The sequence below is a fragment of the Triturus cristatus genome, chromosome 1_1, assembly GCF_964204655.1.
Source record: "Triturus cristatus chromosome 1_1, aTriCri1.1, whole genome shotgun sequence".
In the NCBI taxonomy this organism is placed as follows: domain Eukaryota; kingdom Metazoa; phylum Chordata; class Amphibia; order Caudata; family Salamandridae; genus Triturus; species Triturus cristatus.
In genome coordinates this window covers 178,818,183-178,838,768 of record NC_140579.1, presented here as the reverse complement: position 1 = coordinate 178,838,768, position 20,586 = coordinate 178,818,183, and positions in this window count along the sequence as shown.

Below are 20,586 nucleotides of genomic sequence, written 5' to 3'. Positions count from 1 at the left end.
CTTCTGGGAATCTCGGTGGCCTGTCGCGTCTCGCCGGCGGTTTCAGATTCTCCTGTAATGGCCGCTGTTGTTGCCCTCCAGCCGGACGCCGCCGAGAACAAAGGACCGGACCCACTCCGTAGGCGTCTGCGGGAATTCAGGGCGTTTCTTCACCCCCGGTGCAGGAGGGACGACGGGGAGCCCACCATCGGATGCAGCGTCGCCTCCCCAACCCGTTACCGCACAACAGGCACGATTCAGCAATCAGGAGAGGAAGCGGTACGGGAGGGAAGCGGACGAGTCGGCGGAGCCGAGGGCTCAGGCGGCCATCTCTGTTGCCGGCTAGGCTCCCCCTTTAGTCAATTTTTGACTAACATTTTCGACTCCTTTTGGTCACTTTCTCGACTCTGGTGACGGTAGGATGCCTGGTTTCAAGGCCTGCGACGACTGTCACCGACTGATGTCGGTGACCGATCATCACCGCCGGTGCCTGTACTGCTTGGGCCTCGACCACGACGCGGAGTCGTGCTCCGATTGTATGGCCCTGACCTCGAAAGCTAGGCGGGAGCGGTCCCGCAAGCTTCTCGATCTTCGCCACTCGGCTCCGCGCCCCTCTCGATCCCGGTCCAGGAGGAGGTCCAAGGATCGGTCGCGGAGCCGCACTCGACATCGTCGCTCGTCTGGCTCGATGTCTTCGGGTAAGTCGGCGCGCTCCAAGAAGTCCAAGAGGCGACACCGCTCTTCGGACTCCCCTCGCCGGTCGCGCGACTCGGCCGAGGGTCAGTGTGGTTCCACCCCCGCGGCTCCGCAGGAGCCGCAGGCACCGCGCAAGTCCCCATACCCGCCGGTCCCTGGGACTGACGCAACGCCGGCGGAGGTCAGTGCCTTCCTCTCGGCCATGAGGAGCCTGGCCCCGCCGTCGACGCCCGCTGGCGCGCCTTCGGGCCCCGCGGACTCGACTGGGCGACCTTGCGTGCCGGCGGCTCCGGCCCCGGCGCCGTTGGAGGCTCCGGCCCCGACGCCGCAGGTCCCCGAGGGGCCCGAGCCTGGGCCCCCGTCGACGCCGGTCGACCTCGTCACGCCTGTGAGAAGTTGGCCTGATGTATGATGTCACTAGTTCTAGTGTACACCTTATATCAGTCCAAACAACCCTTATGGTGATTGGTTGTAAAGTCAACCTTATAGACCAGCTATCCTAGTGGTAGCATGGACAAGAGCAGTCTTAGGCTAAACTCTGAATGGCATGTGAAGCCAGCTGTGATACCATATATAATCCCTTGAATACCAAATGAAAGGACACCACAACAGATATATATATAAAATAAAGTGTATTTCTTCTAGTCAAACCCTCAGCACTCTTTATGAGATTAGAGGTAAGTACAACACAGTCTTATTTAAGCATACATTAAGTCACACAGGTAAGTAATACAGTTAGGCCCTAGGGGCCACGCAAACCATATACTAAAGAAGTGGTATAAGGACCACTGTCACGGAGATAGGATAGGCCTAGGCCTAGGGAATCGCTGGGGCTACACTACACTAGCAACAGTTAGGAAGTGGGAGGCCCACGGGATTCAGGTGCAGAGTGGAAACACTCACGCGTAATGCGTAAAAGTCGATATAATTACTAGCAGTTAGAATTTAACAGTTTAAGGACACTTCTGAAGCAGCTAGAGAGTCGGGACTCGGAAACTAGACCCTAGGATAGTCACTACCCTTGTGAGCACCGAAGTACCCAAGTTACCTAGCCCACAGGCTGCGGGTGCATAGGTGTGAACTTGCGTCGGGTTTCGTCGTGGACTTCTATGGATGCCTGAAGGAAAGATGCTGACAGGCAGTCAGTGAAGAGTGTCCGGTGGATCCCAAGGCTGGGATCAAGAAGAGAGGAGACCTGCAAGCAGAAGGGACAGAGTCAAGGTCACTAGCCAGTGACCACGTGGAACCAGGAAGGAACCAGGCGATGTCGTGAAGATTGCAGGTGAAGGTGAAGCTTGTCGCTGCAGCCACGAGGACCAGGGAACGTCGAGGACGACCAGGACCAGGAGGCGAGCTGTCCCACGAAGGCTCTTGCTGTCGGCGGCGTTGAAGTTGGACTAGGACTCACCAAGCCTTGGCAAACGGAACCCACGAAGAACGGAGGACTTGCTTCTGGTGCAGACCAGGAAGGTCTGGGGTGCTTCTCTTTTGCAAGGAAGCGGGAGCCAGTCTGGAGGAGCCAAACCAGCGGTGAAGATTTCTGGATGCGTCGTCACAAAGGCCGCTAGCCAACGGGCAAGCAACCGGACAGACGTGGCAAGCAGGAAAATGCAGAAGGGCCCCACGCAGGACTCGTGGAGTGTGGGGGGGCTGATCTTCGGTGCAGATGGTGCTTGGGGTTGGGGCTTCTCAATCCCCGGTGCACAACTTCGAGGGTGCCTCAGAAGCTGCGCTGGAAGATACTAGCCACTTTTCGCAGGTAGCCGGTCCCACGTCTCTCGTCGCCTCCACGGATCTCAGCTCGGCTGTGGATGTGGATCAGGGTCGGAGAAGTCTGGAAGTCAAGGCTCTGGTCGGGCTCTGCAGTCGGTCCCTCATAGAACTTCCGCAAAGCAAAGGGTAGTGTCTTGATGGTGCCTGTTTGCACAGGGTAGCCACTCCTTGGCCACAAGGGAGATTCTTCAGTCTTCGTCTTTCGTCGAATATCGAAGGTCCAGAGTTTCTGTTCAAGTTGCAGGTTCAGGATAATCTAATCTCCTGGGGCCCAGCTACCACTCTTATACTAATCTGGGGGGCTGGGTTACCTGCTAGGTCACGCCTTATGGGTGGGACCTGGGAGGGGGGTGGTTACACCCCCTTCCCTTTGTCCAGTTTCGCGCCAGGACTGGGGCTGGAGTGCCCCAGCACCGGTTTGAACTGGACTATGCACGGGACACCTTGTGTTCCCCAGGCATGTCTCATTCTTTTCATCCCTCCCTGCCCCAATACACTAAGGCCTGTCTGGGGTGGTGCTCGCACCTCCCAAGGCAGGAAACCTATTGTCCAAGCCTCCCTTGCCGGTATCACACCCAGCAGCAGGAGGTCAGACTCCTGTCTGTGGCAGCAGCATCCATTTTGTGATGCTGGGGCTCTGGTTAACTTTAACCGGGTAAGTAGGTTACAACATGTCTTCTCCCTCTAGAAGGGAGGGATAATATCCTCATCCCCAGAAATGGGATAGGGGTATTATTCCAAAGTGTTAGACACCTTACACGACATGTTTTGATAAAGCCAAACCATAGTTACCATAACCGTTTAAGATTATAAGGCACTTTAAGAGTATATGGTAGGCTATATCATAGAACAGCTATAAGGACATGGTTCCGAAAGCTGCAGACAGGCTCAGCTCATGCTAGAGCACCATCTCACATGTTACCAAGCACTCTGCCTCCAGGATTGTTAAGGCCTGCCATAGGAGTGGCTGATAGGTACACATGTGTCTATATGTAAGTTAGGTATAGGAATACTACACCTAAGCAAGGAGTGATTACACAACCTTGCCCCAGCTGAGTGATCAGCCAGTTGTGTCATAATGGAAGGCCAGGCCAGGGGTGGCATAATACATGCTGCAGCCCCTGGTAGGCCTAGGGTACACCTATGCCCTGGGTACCTAAGGTACACTGTACAGGGGCCAATAAGGTGATCCTATCCAAATGGGTTATGCACCTAAAGTACATAGTATCAATTTAGCGAGAGAACAGCAGGGCTGTGGGTCTGGTTAGCAGGCCCACAGCCACATCTAAGTCGAAAACCAGTAAAGCAAAAGCAAAAAGTGGGGGTGAACATAGAAAGCAGACCCTACTCTCCTACACAACCCCCCCCCCCCAAACTTAGGGACATTAAACTAACCTTGACCAGTTGAGTCTTCATGTTCTAAGTGGAAATATCTGGAGAGTCCATCGGCATTGGCATGGTCAGTCCCAGGTCTATGTTCCACTGTGAAGTCCATCCCCTGTAGGGAAATGGACCACCTAAGAAGTTTGGGATTTTCACCCTTCATCTGATTTAGCCACAAGAGGGGCTTATGGTCTGTCTGAATCTTGAAGTGAGTGCCAAACAAGTATGGCCTCAGCTTCTTCAGGGCCCAAACCACAGCAAAGGCCTCCCTCTCAATAGCTGACCAACGTTTCTCTCTAGGGGTCAGCCTTCTACTTATAAAAGCAATGGGCTGGTCTTGACCATCTACATTCAGTTGTGAAAGAACAGCTCCCACACCTAACTCAGAAGCATCTGTCTGGACAATGAACTCTTTGGAGTAGTCTGGACTTTTCAGAATAGGTGCACTGCACATGGCCTGCTTCAGGTCATCAAATGCTTTTTGACAGCTTACTGTCCACTGAACTTTCTTTGGCATTTTCTTGGAGGTCAAGTCATTAAGTGGTGTCACAATGGACCCATAGTTCTTAACAAACTTTCTGTAGTACCCAGTCAGGCCCAAGAAAGCTCTGACCTGAGTCTGGGTAGTTGGAGGAGTCCAGTCCTTTATGGTCTGGATCTTGCTCTCCAGTGGTTGAACCTGACCCCCACCAACTAGGTGGCCCAGGTATACAACCTTGCTCTGCCCTATCTGGCACTTAGTGGCCTTGATAGTGAGGCCTGCCTTTTGCAGGGCCTCTAAAACATTCCTCAGGTGGACCAGGTGATCCTCCCAGGTGGAGCTAAAGACAGCAATATCATCAAGATAAGCTGCACAATAATCATCCAACCCAGTAAGGACTTGATTCACCAACCTTTGGAAAGTGGCAGGTGCATTCTTCAAACCAAAGGGCATTACCCCAAATTGATAATGTCCTCCTGGGGTCGAAAAAGCAGTTTTGGCCTTTGCATTCTCAGCTAGTCTGATTTGCCAGTAGCCTGCTGTTAGGTCAAATGTGCTCAAAAACTTAGCAGCTGCCAGTCTGTCAATGAGCTCATCTGCCCTAGGTATTGGGTGGGCATCTGTCCTAGTGACAGCATTGAGACCTCTGTAATCCACGCAAAACCTCATCTCTCTCTTACCATCTTGGGTGTGAGGCTTTGGCACAAGGACTACAGGACTAGCCCAAGGGCTCTCTGAAGGTTCAATGACTCCCAGCTCCAACATCTTTTGTACCTCAACTTTTATGCAGTCCCTGACATGGTCAGGTTGCCTGTAGATTTTACTCTTCACAGGCAGACTGTCACCAGTGTCCACCTCATGGGTGCACCAGTTTGTCTGACTTGGGGTCAGAGAGAACATATGTCTGTAGGATTGCAGAACCTGTCTGCAGTCCTGTTGCTGATGGACAGTGAGGCTGTCAGAAAAGACCACACCATCAACTGAGCCATCATCAGGGTTCTGAGTCAACAGGTCTGGGAGAGGGTCACTCTCTTCCTCCTGCCCCTCATCTGTAGCCATGAGTAAGCCCATGTCTGCCCTGTCAACATATTCCTTCAATCTGTTGACATGAAGCACCCTGTGGGGGCTTCTGGGAGTCCCAAGGTCCACCAAGTAGGTGACTTCTCCCTTTTTCTCAACAATAGTGTGGGGTCCAGACCATTTGTCTTGGAGTGCTGCTGGGGCCACTGGCTCCAACACCCACACTTTCTGCCCTGGCTGGTAAACAGTCAGCACAGCCTTTTGGTCATGCCAAGCTTTTTGGAGTTCTTGGCTTGCCTCAATGTTTTTAGAAGCCTTCTTCATATACTCTGCCATCCTGGAGCGGAGACCAAGTACATAATCCACTATATCAAGTTTGGGTTGTCTGAGAGGTCTCTCCCATCCTTCCCTTACTAAACATAGGGGTCCTCTTACAGGATGCCCAAACAAAAGCTCAAAAGGGCTGTAGCCAACCCCCTTTTGTGGGACCTCTCTGTAAGCAAACAGAAGGCAGGGTAAAAGGATGTCCCATCTTCGCCTAAGCTTGTCTGGTAAACCTTTTATCAGTCCCTTTAGGGTCTTGTTGAATATCTCAACAAGCCCATTGCACTGTGGGTGATAGGGTGTGGTGAACTTGTAGTTCACACCACACTCCTTCCACATTGCAGTCAAGTATCCTGACATGAAGTTGGCACCTCTGTCAGAAATGACCTCCTTTGGAAAGCCCACTCTGGAGAATACTCCAAGCAGGGCCCTTGCCACAACAGGAGCTGTTGTGGTCCTCAGGGGAATAGCTTCTGGATACCTGGTGGCATGGTCCACTATCACCAGTATGTATCTGTGCCCAGATGCTGTTTGTGGGTCAATTGGTCCTACAATATCTATGCCCACTCTTTCAAAGGGAACCCCCACCACAGGTAGTGGTATGAGGGGGGCCTTTGTGGTGCCACCTGATTTGCCACTGGCTTGGCAGGTGACACAGGAGCGACAAAACTCCTTGGTATCTTCTGACATATGGGGCCAGTGAAAGTGAGGGACAAGCCTGTCCCAAGTCTTGTTCTGGCCTAAGTGTCCTGCAAGGGGAATATCATGGGCCAAGGTAAGAAGGAAGCCTCTGAACTTCAGTGGTATGACCAACCTCCTGGATGCACCAGGCTTGGGGTCTCTAGCCTCTGAGTACAGTAGCCCTTCATCCCAATACACTCTATGGGTACCTTGAGCATTCCCTGCAGCCTCAGCAGCAGCCAGCTGTCTGAGGGGTTCAAGAGAGGGGCAGTCTAATTGAGTCTGCCTCAGATCTGCCCTTGAAGGTCCCCCTGTCCCAAGAAACTCAACCTGATCAGGTTCAAGTTCTTCTAGGACAGTTCCTTCAGGGCTCTCAGAATCATCCTCCTGGGAGGGCTGATCCACCACCTGAGGCAGGGGGGAAGGCACAGCCTTACCCCTACTGCTCTTTCTCTTGGGTTGTGACTGGTCCATAGTTTCAGGATCCAGCACTTGTTCAGTGGTGCACTTTTTGGCCTGTGACCTGGTCACAGCAAGGACATGTGCATCTATCCCCAGCATTTCTGCATGGGTCCTATACTCCACTTTAGACCAAACTGAAGTTTCAAGATCATTGCCCAGTAAACACTCTACAGGAAGGTCTGAACTAACAACAACTTTCTTGAGGCCAGTTACCCCTCCCCAGGAGAAGTTAACAATAGCCACACTATGGGAGGTAGTGGCATTGCTAGCGTTGGTCACTAGGTAATTCTCACCTAGTATGATCTGTCCAGGGTCCACAAAGGCAGGTGTCACCATTGTGACACTAGCCCCAGTGTCCCTGTAGGCCTGAGCCATTCTTTGGTTGATAAAAGGAGTCTGTCTGTACTTGCCCAGGTTACTGGGGCCTACAGTAGAGGACAAAGCTAAGTCCCCATTACAGATCAGAACAGCCTGAGTAGGTATTCTGACTAGGCCAGAATCCTCCCCAGTTCCCAGGGTTAACCCTACTACACCCTCTTGCTGGGAACCACCACTTACAGCTGGACTAGGGGGTACAGTTGCCTTAGGTGCAATGGTGGCTAGGGGTTTATCCTTTTTGGTGCACTCACTAAACCAATGTGAGTTGGACTTACAATAGTTGCACCATGGTTTCTTTTGGCCATCTTTCTTTTTATCCTTCTTGGGACCACCCTCCCCCTGAGCCTTTTGGGGGCCTGGTGAAGACTTCTGGTCTTTTTGTTTCTGATCATTACCCTTCTGGTCTGCCTTTTTCTGATCACCGCCCTGGTTCTGGTTTTTCTGCTTAACTCTAGTCCTGACCCATCTATCTGCCTTCTTTCCCAATTCTTGGGGAGAAGTCAGATCAGAATCAATCAGGTGTTGATGCAGTAGCTGGTTTTGACAGTTGTTAAGGATTTGCTCTCTCATGATCAAATTATACAATCCTGTGTAGTCCTTAACCTTATTTCCCACTAACCAGCCTTCCAGAGCCTTAGTGGCACAATCTACAAAGTCAGTCCAGTCCTGAGTCTGTGTCTTCTGGGTATCCCTGAACAACAACCTGTATTGTTCAGTGGTTAGGCCAAACCCATCAATTAGAGCACTCTTCAGGACAGTGTAATTATCTGCATCCTCATCACTAACTGTGAGGAGCTTGTCTCTACCTCTCTCAGAGAAGGAGAGTACAAGATAGCTGCCCACTGACTTTGGGGTACCTGCTGTACTTTGCAAGCTCTCTCCAAAGCAGTTATCCATTTGTGGATGTCATCCCCACACTTGTAGGGAGGGACAATCTTGCTCAGGTTTCTATTATCATAGTGCCTGTCTCTATCCTTAGGGATATTGCTGCCACCAGTGGGTTCTGACCCACTTACCTTTTGCTCTCTAGCCAGAGCAAGCTTCTCCTTGGCAAGGGCAAGTTCTTCCCTCTGAATCCTCAGATTAGCTTCCCTCATTCTGGCTTCATGCTCCTTTCTCTCAGGGGAAGTCATTCCCCTGTGAGAGGAAGCACTAGAGATGCTAGAGATATGGGAGTGGATGGATTCCCTTGAAGGGGATCTGTCCCTCCTGCTTCTCTGTGTAAGCCCACTTGGGGGTCTGTATGGGGGGACCCCATGCAAACTCCCATGTAAGCTTAGGTTAGCCTGGCTAAGTCTTCCTACTTGGCTCTGGCTGTCTACCTCTTCATCTGAAGCCCCATCTGACTCCTCTGTGGTGGGTAGACCCTCCTTTGTACCTAGGGTACTGGCCTGTGAGGCCCTCAAAGCATCATACTCCTCTAGGAGCTGTACTAACTGAAGGAGGGTAGGGTTTGCACCCTGTTTTAACTTTCTGAAGGTACACAATTGTCTCATCTCCTGAAAAGTTAGGGTATCATATCTAGAGGGGGTCTTCTTCAGACCTGCCCCTCCTGAGAGAGCATCTACTTGATCTCCTCCCAGAGACATGATCTAGTGAGGGTGTGGTGTGTGCACCTACCTACACTAGTTGTTTCTACTAAACCTCTCTGGTGGTTGTAGTCAGGGTGTGTTACTCCCTTCAACCTACAACAACTAAGTCCAGTAGGACTTAAGTATTATAATCTATGTTATATGTACCTAAACAATATCTGTGTGATCTTTCAATTTAGTATCTCAAGATTACAATGGTATTACAACAGTAAGCTCAGATCCCAACGCTGCTCACCAATGTGAGAAGTTGGCCTGATGTATGATGTCACTAGTTCTAGTGTACACCTTATATCAGTCCAAACAACCCTTATGGTGATTGGTTGTAAAGTCAACCTTATAGACCAGCTATCCTAGTGGTAGCATGGACAAGAGCAGTCTTAGGCTAAACTCTGAATGGCATGTGAAGCCAGCTGTGATACCATATATAATCCCTTGAATACCAAATGAAAGGACACCACAACAGATATATATATAAAATAAAGTGTATTTATTCTAGTCAAACCCTCAGCACTCTTTATGAGATTAGAGGTAAGTACAACACAGTCTTATTTAAGCATACATTAAGTCACACAGGTAAGTAATACAGTTAGGCCCTAGGGGCCACGCAAACCATATACTAAAGAAGTGGTATAAGGACCACTGTCACGGAAATAGGATAGGCGTAGGCCTAGGGAATCGCTGGGGCTACACTACACTAGCAACAGTTAGGAAGTGGGAGGCCCACGGGATTCAGGTGCAGAGTGGAAACACTCACACGTAATGCGTAAAAGTCGATAGAAATAGTAGTTGTTAGAACTTAACAGTTTAAGGACACTTCTGAAGCAGCTAGAGAGTCGGGACTCGGAAACTAGACCCTAGGATAGTCACTACCCTTGTGCACACCGAAGTACCCAAGTTACCTAGCCCACAGGCTGCGGGTGCATAGGTGTGAACTTGCGTCGGGTTTCGTCGTGGACTTCTACGGATGCCTGAAGGAAAGTTGCTGACAGGCAGTCAGTGAAGAGTGTCCGGTGGATCCCAAGGCTGGGATCAAGAAGAGAGGAGACCTGCAAGCAGAAGGGACAGAGTCAAGGTCACTAGCCAGTGACCACGTGGAACCAGAAAGGAACCAGGCGATGTCGTGAAGATTGCAGGTGAAGGTGAAGCTTGTCGCTGCAGCCACGAGGACCAGGAAACGTCGAGGACGACCAGGACCAGGAGGCGAGCTGTCCCACGAAGGCTCTTGCTGTCGGCGGCGTTGAAGTTGAACTAGGACTCACCAAGCCTTGGCAAGCGGAACCCACGAAGAACGGAGGACTTGCTTCTGGTGCAGACCAGGAAGGTCTGGGGTGCTTTTCTTTTGCAAGGAAGCGGGAGCCAGTCTGGAGGAGCCAAACCAGCGGTGAAAATTTCTGGATGCGTCGTCACAAAGGCCACTAGCCAACGGGCAAGCAACCGGACAGACGCGGCAAGCAGGAAAATGCAGAAGGGCCCCACGCAGGACTCGTGGAGTGTGGGGGGCTGATCTTCGGTGCAGATGGTGCTTGGGGTTGGGGCTTCTCAATCCCCGGTGCACAACTTCGAGGGTGCCTCAGAAGCTGCGCTGGAAGATACTAGCCACTTTTCCCAGGTAGCCGGTCCCACGTCTCTCGTCGCCTCCACGGATCTCAGCTCGGCTGTGGATGTGGATCAGGGTCGGAGAAGTCTGGAAGTGAAGGCTCTGGTCGGGCTCTGCAGTCGGTCCCTCGTAGAACTTCCGCAAAGCAAAGGGTAGTCTCTTGATGGTGCCTGTTTGCACAGGGTAGCCACTCCTTGGCCACAAGGGAGATTCTTCAGTCTTCTTCTTTCGTCGAATGTCGAAGGTCCAGAGTTTCTGTTCAAGTTGCAGGTTCAGGATAATCTAATCTCCTGGGGCCCAGCTACCACTCTTATACTAATCTGGGGGGCTGGGTTACCTGCTAGGTCACGCCTTATGGGTGGGACCTGGGAGGGGGGTGGTTACACCCCCTTCCCTTTGTCCAGTTTCGCGCCAGGACTGGGGCTGGAGTGCCCCAGCACCGGTTTGAACTGGACTATGCACGGGACACCTTGTGTGCCCCAGGCATGTCTCATTCTTTTCATCCCTCCCTGCCCCAGTACACTAAGGCCTGTCTGGGGTGGTGCTCGCACCTCCCAAGGCAGGAAACCTATTGTCCAAGCCTCCCTTGCTGGGATCACTCCCAGCAGCAGGAGGTCAGACTCGTGTCTGTGGCAGCAGCATCCATTTTGTGATGCTGGGGCTCTGGTTAACTTTAACCGGGTAAGTAGGTTACAACATGTCTTCTCCCTCTAGAAGGGAGGGATAATATCCTCATGCCCAGAAATGGGATGGGGGTATTATTCCAAAGTGTTAGACACCTTACACAACATGTTTTGATAAAGCCAAACCATAGTTACCATAACCGTTTAAGATTATAAGGCACTTTAAGAGTATATGGTAGGCTATATCATAGAACAGCTATAAGGACATGGTTCCGAAAGCTGCAGACAGGCTCAGCTCATGCTAGAGCACCATCTCACATGTTACCAAGCACTCTGCCTCCAGGATTGTTAAGGCCTGCCATAGGAGTGGCTGATAGGTACACATGTGTCTATATGTAAGTTAGGTATAGGAATACTACACCTAAGCAAGGAGTGATTACACAACCTTGCCCCAGCTGAGTGATCAGCCAGTTGTGTCATAATGGAAGGCCAGGCCAGGGGTGGCATAATACATGCTGCAGCCCCTGGTAGGCCTAGGGTACACCTATGCCCTGGGTACCTAAAGTACACTGGACAGGGGCCAATAAGGTGATCCTATCCAAATGGGTTATGCACCTAAAGTACATAGTATCAATTTAGAGAGAGAACAGCAGGGCTGTGGGTCTGGTTAGCAGGCCCACAGCCACATCTAAGTCGAAAACCAGTAAAGCAAAAGCAAAAAGTGGGGGTGAACATAGAAAGCAGACCCTACTCTCCTACAACGCCTCCTCCGCCGGCGTGGACACCGGTGCCTCCTCCGACGCCGACTCCGGTCGACGTCGATCCCCGGTTCAGCCCCTGTCCGGTCCCGACGCCGATGCGGCGCCGCCCGACGCCGCATCCGACGCCGCTAGAGACACATTATGTCTATCGACCGGCTCCGATCATTCCTCCTGTTAACCAGGAATCGGATGACGGGGGCGACTGGGAGGGGTCTGAGGACCCTATGGATCTTCAAGGGCAACTTTCACAAGACTGGGCAGATGAACTGGGGGAGGCCAGTGGCTTGGATACCTCACCGGACACTGGATTCATCTCTCCTCCGACTGTGGCTTCGGAGGAGGGTGCAGCTCTTTCTGTGGTGCTGCGCAAGGCGGCCGCGGCCCTTGGGCTTGAGCTGCCTGCCGTGGCTGTGAGGACTAACATCCTCACTGAGGTGCTTCAGTCTGCCGCATGCTCCACTGAGCCTCTGCTGCGATTCAATGAGGCCCTCACTGACGTTCTGCAGGGCACCTGGTCCAAGCCCTCCACAGTCGGATAGGAACGTTGCCAGGCGCCACCGCCCTGCTCCGGGCGAGCCCAGTTTTCTGTCCCAACACCCCACCCCCGAGAGTCTGGTTATCCAGGCCTCTACCTCCCAATCCTCCTTCCCGTCCGCTCCTCCGGACCGGGATTCCAAGAGACTGGAACAGTTCGGTAAGAAGCTGTTCTCCTCGCTCAGTTTGGGCCTGCGGTCTTTAAACACCGCCTGTCTCTTGGACCGTTATTCCCACTCTCTGTGGGATACGGTGGAGGACGTGCTGCCACTGTGCCCGGAGGAGGCCCGGGCACGGCTTTCCTCGGCTCTGGCCGATGGGAGAGATGCAGCGCGCCATGCCATCCGATGTGGACTCGACACTACGGACTCGCTGGGTAGGGCGATTTCTACCACGGTGGCGCTTCGACGTCACACCTGGCTGCGGTCCACGTCCTTTTCAGGGGATGTCCAGAGCACACTCATGGACATGCCTTTTGATGGCGCTCGACTTTTTGGTGAGAAAGCGGACAGTGCGCTGGCTCGCTTCAAGGACTCCCGGGCTACGGCCAAGTCCTTGGGCCTCTCGGCCCCGCGGCCACAAACTTCCGCTTTTCGCTCCTTTCGTGGCCAAGAAAGGGGCACCTCCTCATGTCCGCCTAGCCACCGGCCGCAGAACCAGCCTGCACGCGGTCGCGGACGAGGTTTCCGCCGAGGTGGTACTGGAGGACAACGCGGTCAGTCCACATCCACCCCGGCAGCATCCGCCTCAAAGCCTTCCTAGTCCGAGCTTTCAGGCCCATTCCTCGCCAGTGGGAGGCCGGGTTCGCCATCACCTGCTCCACTGGCGTACCATTACTTCGGACAGGTGGGTGCTGCAAATCGTCCGAAAGAGGATACTCCTTCCCCTTCGAGACGACCCCTCCAGCCATGCCACCGCAGCACCACCGTATCTCGGAGGATCATTTGAATCTTCTGCAAGAGGAAGTTTCGGCCCTCTTGGCCAAAGAGGCCGTCGAGCGCGTTCCGAGCCCAGAAGTAGGTCGTGGTTGTTATTCCCACTACTTTCTGGTTCCCAAGAAGGGCAAAGGAGGCCCACGCCCTATCTTGGACCTCAGGAACGTCAATGTCTTCCTCCGGAAGGAACGGTTCAAAATGTTGACTTTGGCTCAGGTTCTAGCTGCCCTAGACCCTGGAGACTGGATGGTAGCGTTGGACTTTCAGGATGCTTATTTCCATATCCCCGTCCTGCCGGCCCACCGGCGTTACCTGCGGTTCACGGTGGGTCAGGAGCACTTTCAGTTCACCGTGCTCCCCTTCGGCCTTACCAGTGCCCCTCGGGTGTTCATGAAAGTGATGGCGGTGGTCGCAGCTCATCTGCGCAGATCAGGGGTTCCAGTCTTCCCCTATCTCGACGACTGGTTGTTGAAGGCGGGCTCGCCCCAGACAGTTGTCTCCCACCTCCAGACTACGGCGGATCTCCTGCATTTGCTGGGGTTTTCCATCAACGTGCCGAAGTCTCACCTGAGCCCCTCTCAGAAGCTCCTGTTCATCGGAGCGGTTCTCGTTTCGGCGCAGTTCCGGGTCCATCCACCGGAACAGCGGGTCCGGGATATACAGGCCCTGATTCCCATCTTTCGGCCTCTATCCTGGGTTTCGGTCAGGCTAGTGTTGCGGCTTCTGGGGCTGATGGCCTCCTGCATCCTACTAGTGCATCACGCCAGGCGGCGCATGCGGGCTCTGCAGTGGGACCTGAAGTTTCAGTGGGCCCAGCATCACGGCAACCTGTCCGACCATGTCTTGATCTCGGAGGGCACTGCACAGCAGTTGCAGTGGTGGCTCACGGACCGCGATTGGGTCACGGGCAAGAGCCTCTCCCTACCCCTACCGGAGCATGTCGTGGTGATGGATGCGTCCCTCCTGGGATGGGGTGGCCATATGGGAGAGGCGGAGATCAGAGGCCTCTGGTCTCCGGCGGAGTCTCGCCTCCACATCAACTTGTTAGTGCTGAGAGCGATTCGACTTGCACTGAAAGCCTTCCTTCCCTCTGTCCGGGGAAGTGTCGTGCAGGTGTTCACGGACAACACCACCGCCATGTCTGCGCCTCTGGACATGGCTGGAACACCAGGGCATCACCCTGGTGGTTCAACATCTGGCGGGCTCTCTGAACGCCAGAGCAGACGAACTCAGCCGCCGGTGCATGATGGATCACGAATGGTGTCTGAACTCCGAGGTGGCGCAAGGTCTCTTTCAGCAGTGGGGAGAGCCTTGGTTAGATCTATTCGCCACCGACGAGAACGTGCAATGTCAGCAGTTCTGCGCGTTGGAATTTCCAAGGCGGCACTCGCTCGGCGACGCTTTTCGTCGCGAGTGGAGTTGCGGTCTGTTGTACGCCTTTCCGCCTATACCACTTCTGCCCAGAGTGCTGAAGAAGATCAGGCGCGACCGGGCCCAAGTCATCTTAGTGGCTCCGGATTGGGCACGAAGATACTGGTATCCCGAGCTACTCAGTATGTTGACCGATCCTCCGATACGTCTGCCCATTCGGGAGGATCTTCTGTCGCAGCAGCAGGGGAAGGTCCTCCACCCGAACCTGTCCAGCCTCCACCTCCATGCGTGGAGATTGAGCGGTGGCAGTTGATGCCATTTGACTTGCCTCCTGAAGTCTGTGATATCATTCTGGCAGCCAGGCGTCCCTCCACAAAGACGGTACACGAATGCCGGTGGAACAAATTTGTGGCATGGTGCACAGCAAAGGCTGTGGATCCCCTTTCCGCCCCTCTTTTTGAGGTTCTCCTCTTTCTTCTTTCTTTAGCCCAGCAGCGCTCTGCCTTGGGCACCTTGAAAGGTTATCTTGCTGCCATCTCTGCCTTCTTACGGCTTCCTGATCAGCCCTCTCTTTTCAAGTCCCCTGTGGTGTCACGCTTTCTCAAAGGCATTACTCACACGTTTCCTCCTGTCACTTTCGTAATGCCTCAGTGGGACTTGAATCTTGTTCTAACATTTCTGATGTGCGCTTCCTTTGAGCCTCTTCACAATTGTCCTCTTCGTCTTCTGACTCTTAAGACTGCTTTCCTGGTAGCCATCACCTCGGCTAGACGGGTGAGTGAGCTCCAGGCTCTATCGTCCAAGCCTCCTTTCCTATCTGTTCATCCGGACAAGGTTGTCCTTCGGCCTCGTCCTTCCTTTCTACCGAAAGTGGTGACCCCCTTTCATCTTGGGCAATCTGTCACCTTGCCCACCTTCTTTCCGCCTCCGCATCCTTCCAAAGAGGAAGAGCGGCTCCACCGTCTGGACCCAAAACGTGCGTTCTCCTTTTATTTGGACCGCACAAAACAGTTCCGAGTGGACGACCAGCTTTTCGTTGGCTACGTGGGTGCAAAGAAGGGAAAAGCTGTGCACAAACGGACCATCTCCCGGTGGGTCGTTTTGTGTATAAAAATCTGTTATTCCTTGGCAAAAAGGGACCCTCCTGTTGGGCTGCGAGCCCATTCTACTCGGGCCACGGCGGCTACTACTGCTTTGGGACGGAGAGTCCCTTTGCAGGACATCTGTCAGGCGGCGACGTGGGCTTCGCTGCACACGTTTGCCAGGCACTATTACCTAGACAGCCAAGTCCGGAGGAATGGCTTCTTTGGCCGTTCTGTCCTCCAGGACTTTCTGGTGTGATCTTGGTTCGCAGACCCACCACCGGGGTTGGTATTGCTTGGGTATCTATTCTAAGGTGAGGAATCTAACTAACGTGTTTCTTTCAGATGAACAAGTTACTTACCTTTGGTAAAGATGTATCTGTAAGAAACATTAGTTAGTTGGATTCCTCACCGACCCACCCATCCTCCCCGTTCTGCGAACCGACATCTAGGGTTAAGGCTATCCTTTTCAGGGCCCTAGATTTTTTGGCACCAGTGTCGGTCTCTTGCATGGCTCTGCGTTCCTGGCACGGAAAGCTATGTACAAGAACTGACGTCAACGCGCGAGGGCGGCGTCTAAGTACTCCGACGACGTCATTCTGGCGCACGACGCCAACGACGGACGCGGAGCCGCAGACGACGCCTAGCGACGCGCAAGGTGTATTGCTACAAAAATCTTCCGGATCCAGTCTGACGCCTGGGGATATTCTAAGGTGAGGAATCTAACTAACTAATGTTTCTTACAGATACATCGTTACCGAAGGTAAGTAACTTGTTCTTTAGTGATACGGGTACATTGCCAGACTCCATGTGCTTGGCCACAATCACTGTGATCCCAAAGGCAGGCAAGGACCCCAAATGCTGCTCTTCCTACCTTCCGATCTCTCTTTTAAATGTCGAAGCAATTTGTTTTTACCAGCGCTCTGGCCCACAGACTGGTCCCCTACTTTCAGGGTTTGGGTGACCCTGACCAAGCCGGTTTTATCACAGAGTGAGGAAGCAGGGACATCTCAAAAAAGCAATTGTGCAATCTTCTGGACAAGGTGTGGCACACGCGGGTACCGGCTTTGCTGCTCTTGATCGACGCTGAAAAAGCCTTTGATAGGGTGCATTGGTCCTATTTGCATCTTGTTTTACAGAACATGGGCATTGGTCCACGGTTCCGCAGCTGGGTACATTCGTGCTATCTCGCTTCCCTGGATGGAGTATCTGTGAACAGTATGATGTCCACCCCATTTCCCATCACGCGTGGAACGAGGCAAGGTTGCCACCTATCTCCCCTGCTTTTCTTGCTCTTTATGGAACCCTTTGCAGAACGCATAGAGAATAACCCCTGCATGACAGGCATCCGGATGGGTGGGAGAGAACACAAGATTATGCTGTGCACAGATGATGTAATCTTGACCCTCACTGACCCCGAAAACACCTTAACAGCCATGACGACGGAGCTGGCTGTGTTCAGTGAGGCCTCCACGTTCAAGACCAATCTGCAGAAGTCCTCGATAACTGTCTCTGAGACAGAGAGAGCCCGGCTTGCTACCCAATTCCCCTTTCAGTGGGCGGAGAGTGGGATTCCATATTTTGGGATACAGGTACTCTCCACAATCAGGGCTACAGTGGCCCACAACTATGGACAACTACTCTCAAATACGCAATCCATCTCGCTAATTGGAGGTCCCACAGCCTGTCTTGGCTTGGGTGAATAGCAGCTATTAAGATGACATTACTTCCTAAACTTATCTATATTATGCAGCCCTTGCCCCTCTGACTTTCCCCGAGGATGCTGTACAAATTGCAGTCAGTCCCTTATTTGGGACTTTGTCTGGGAGGGTAAGCGAGCTAGGATGCCTGAGCCTGTGCCTATCTTCCGCTAATGGCAGGAGGATTGGGGATTCCGAATCTGTGCTACCACTACCAAGAGGTCATTGCATTACGTGGTGGAGTGGTCCCACACTCAAATGGAGAAGCACTGTTTTTTCATTGATCAGGCGATTGCGGCCATCTACATTCGGAAGATACCATAGCTACCAAAACCCGGCAGACCAATTGGTGTCTATATTTCACCAGTAGTGCAGGCCACTATTGGGGTTTTGGACAGGGTCCAGCTGCGGCACAGCATCCCTACACCATTATCTCCACAGACACCACTGATAAGTAACCCAGAGTTCCTGTCAGCTGCTTCGGGCTCGGCATCCATGGCCTGGCAGGAACCCAATTGCAAATGGGTGGGTGATTTGTTTGATGCTGAAGGGATTATGGACTTCCCTACATTTCAGTTTTCCTATGGTCTTCCTGACGCTGCACAGTGGCAATACCTGACAGTGGCGCACTTGGTGACAGCCTTGGATTCAACCGCACGCTAGGTGGGTACTAACACCTTTTGAAATGTGGCTGCTCACATGTTCCACCGACAAGAAACTACTATCCAACCTCTATGCTTTTTTTTTGTTACACCGCAGACCCCTCTAAAATCACCTGCACGCACTAGATGTGTAGAGGAATGTGGGCGACCTTTTACAGACATGGAGTGGAATGACATTCTACACCTAGCACGAGCATCCACCCTTAACACCACTAGTAAAGAAATGCTCCTGAAGATTGCTCTCTATTGGAACCTCACACCAGTGAGGATTGCCGTCAGGGCTCCCACAGGCGATGCCCGCTGCTGGCGTTACTGTGGTCAGCAGGGTACTCTTACACACCTTTTATGGCAATGCCCCAAACTGCAGCCTTTCTGGGAAGGGATCTTGGAAGTGGTAAACACTATGTTCATGACTGATATTCCCAGGTTTCCGAGCTATGTTCTTTTGGGTCTCTTACACCCCCTCACTTATCCCTTATGGCCCACTAGAGACAGGGCCATTACCCTAGCACTGGGAGCAACTAAGCAGCTCCTCCTCGCCATATGGGGTACAGACGCTGTACCGGCACACTTGGACTGGCTACATAAACTATGGGACATAATAGAGATGGGAAAACTGTCAGCAGTGGCTATGCAACACCTCCCCCTATTTGACAAGATGTGACCACCATACCTCAAATATTTAGCGGACTAATTCCGTTAATTGTCCTACCCCCAATAGTTATGAATATTGTGCTTAACTTCCACGACTGTACCTGATGACCACTAGTTTGGCTGAGTTCACTTCCATAGGTCTTAACATCAGCGCACGCCCGAACTTACCCTCCTTCCTGTTCTGACCCTCTTTTATCTCTTTCTTTGCTACTTTATTCCTCTACTTGATTTCTCTGCGATACATGCTCATGATGCTTAGTACACTAGTCACCACCGGCCAGTGGATATAGGTGGGCAGTTTTGTATCGCCTATTTCTAAAAATGTATAAAAGAGATCTAAATCATAAAGGGCAACATGGGCTCTGTACTGGTCTGACCTGGTTGGATAACTTCAGTCACTACATTACTTTTGACCTCCAAGGTGGGGTAGTTGAAGGTCGAGAACCTCAGCTGCTCTCTGCATAACCACTGCGAAATGTGAGATTTCCTTAGTGGCAAGGCCTGGAGGTGAGACTAGGCCAGTATCAGGAGGGTATCGAGGCTACAGGCAGCCTGGAGGACCTCATAACACTGTTCCTTATGGTACGGTTGCCCAAACCTGTATACCACATTATAGTCGTTGTCAGACTCTGTCCAAATATGGAATGGAGATTGGGTTGTGGCTGGTCTGACATGGTTGGATAAGTTCAGTCAACACATTAGTTTTGAACTCCAAGGTGGGGGAGCTGAAGGTCGAGAACCTCAGCTGCTCCCCGCATAACCACTGCAAAATGGGAGATTTCCTCAATGGCATGGCCTGGAGGTGAGACTAGGCCAGTATCAGGAGGGTATCGAGACTAGAGGCAGCCTGGAGGTTCTCATACCAATGTTCCTTATGGTACAGTTGGCCAAACTTGTATACCACATCATAGTCGTTGTCAGACTTTGTCCAGATATGAAATGGAGATTGTGAGGCAGAACCAGGATGCTAAAAGGCTTAAATGGAGTGGGCAAGGGCCATGGCTCGATGGACACCAGACGCGGCCTTGGTCAAGTGGTGCTGACTCCGAGTTAGAGAGCACAATGGGATGTGCCTCGTCCTTTTGGGTTCGATGGTGGAATTGGCATTGATGTACTGGGAACCGGCATTGAACATGGAGACGGCAAAGGTGCCGGTAGGGGCCCAATCCTACTGGGACAGAGGAAGAACCAGCCGGTGGTATCCCAGATGCAGGGACCTCTTGGCTCTGGGGGCCTGTATGTGTGCCCTAGGGAGTTGGAAGGGATCCAAAGAGTCAGAGCATGGACTCACAGAACTCCTGGTACCACCTCAGTGGTACAGATGGGCCAGAGACTGGTTGGGTTTGGGGACAAGTTGTGTAATTGTCTCTGATGTCAATTGACTTCAGGAGCAAGATCGAGATGCGTGACCATGCCCTTGCACCTTCTCATCTGTACTGGAGTGGCGAGAAGGGCCCGATTCCCATCTGGAATTCTTATGTTTTTCTTTGACTTACCTAAGGATTTAGAGTGTGACACTACGATCAACCTCGAGATCAACTGGACTGGAATCAAGACTGGCCTTTGGACTGGGATCAATCCTGACACGGGTTCTTCATATGCTGATCAACATCGCAGACCTAGTCCTGAGGAGGTGTGGTTGTCTACTCGATATCTGAACTTGAAAGGACCTCGCGGATTTCAATCACAGTTTATCGGTCCTTTTAAAATCATTTAAAAATCAATTATGTTGCGATGAAATTAGAATTTCCCTCAAACATGCGAGTGCATCCAGTATTCCATGTGTCATTATTAAAGCAAGTCGGGTCAGGTACAGTGGCACCTCTGAAACCTCCAGCAATTATGGTTAATGGACAGCCTGAATTTGAAGTGGAGGTGAACTTGGACTCAAAGTGAAT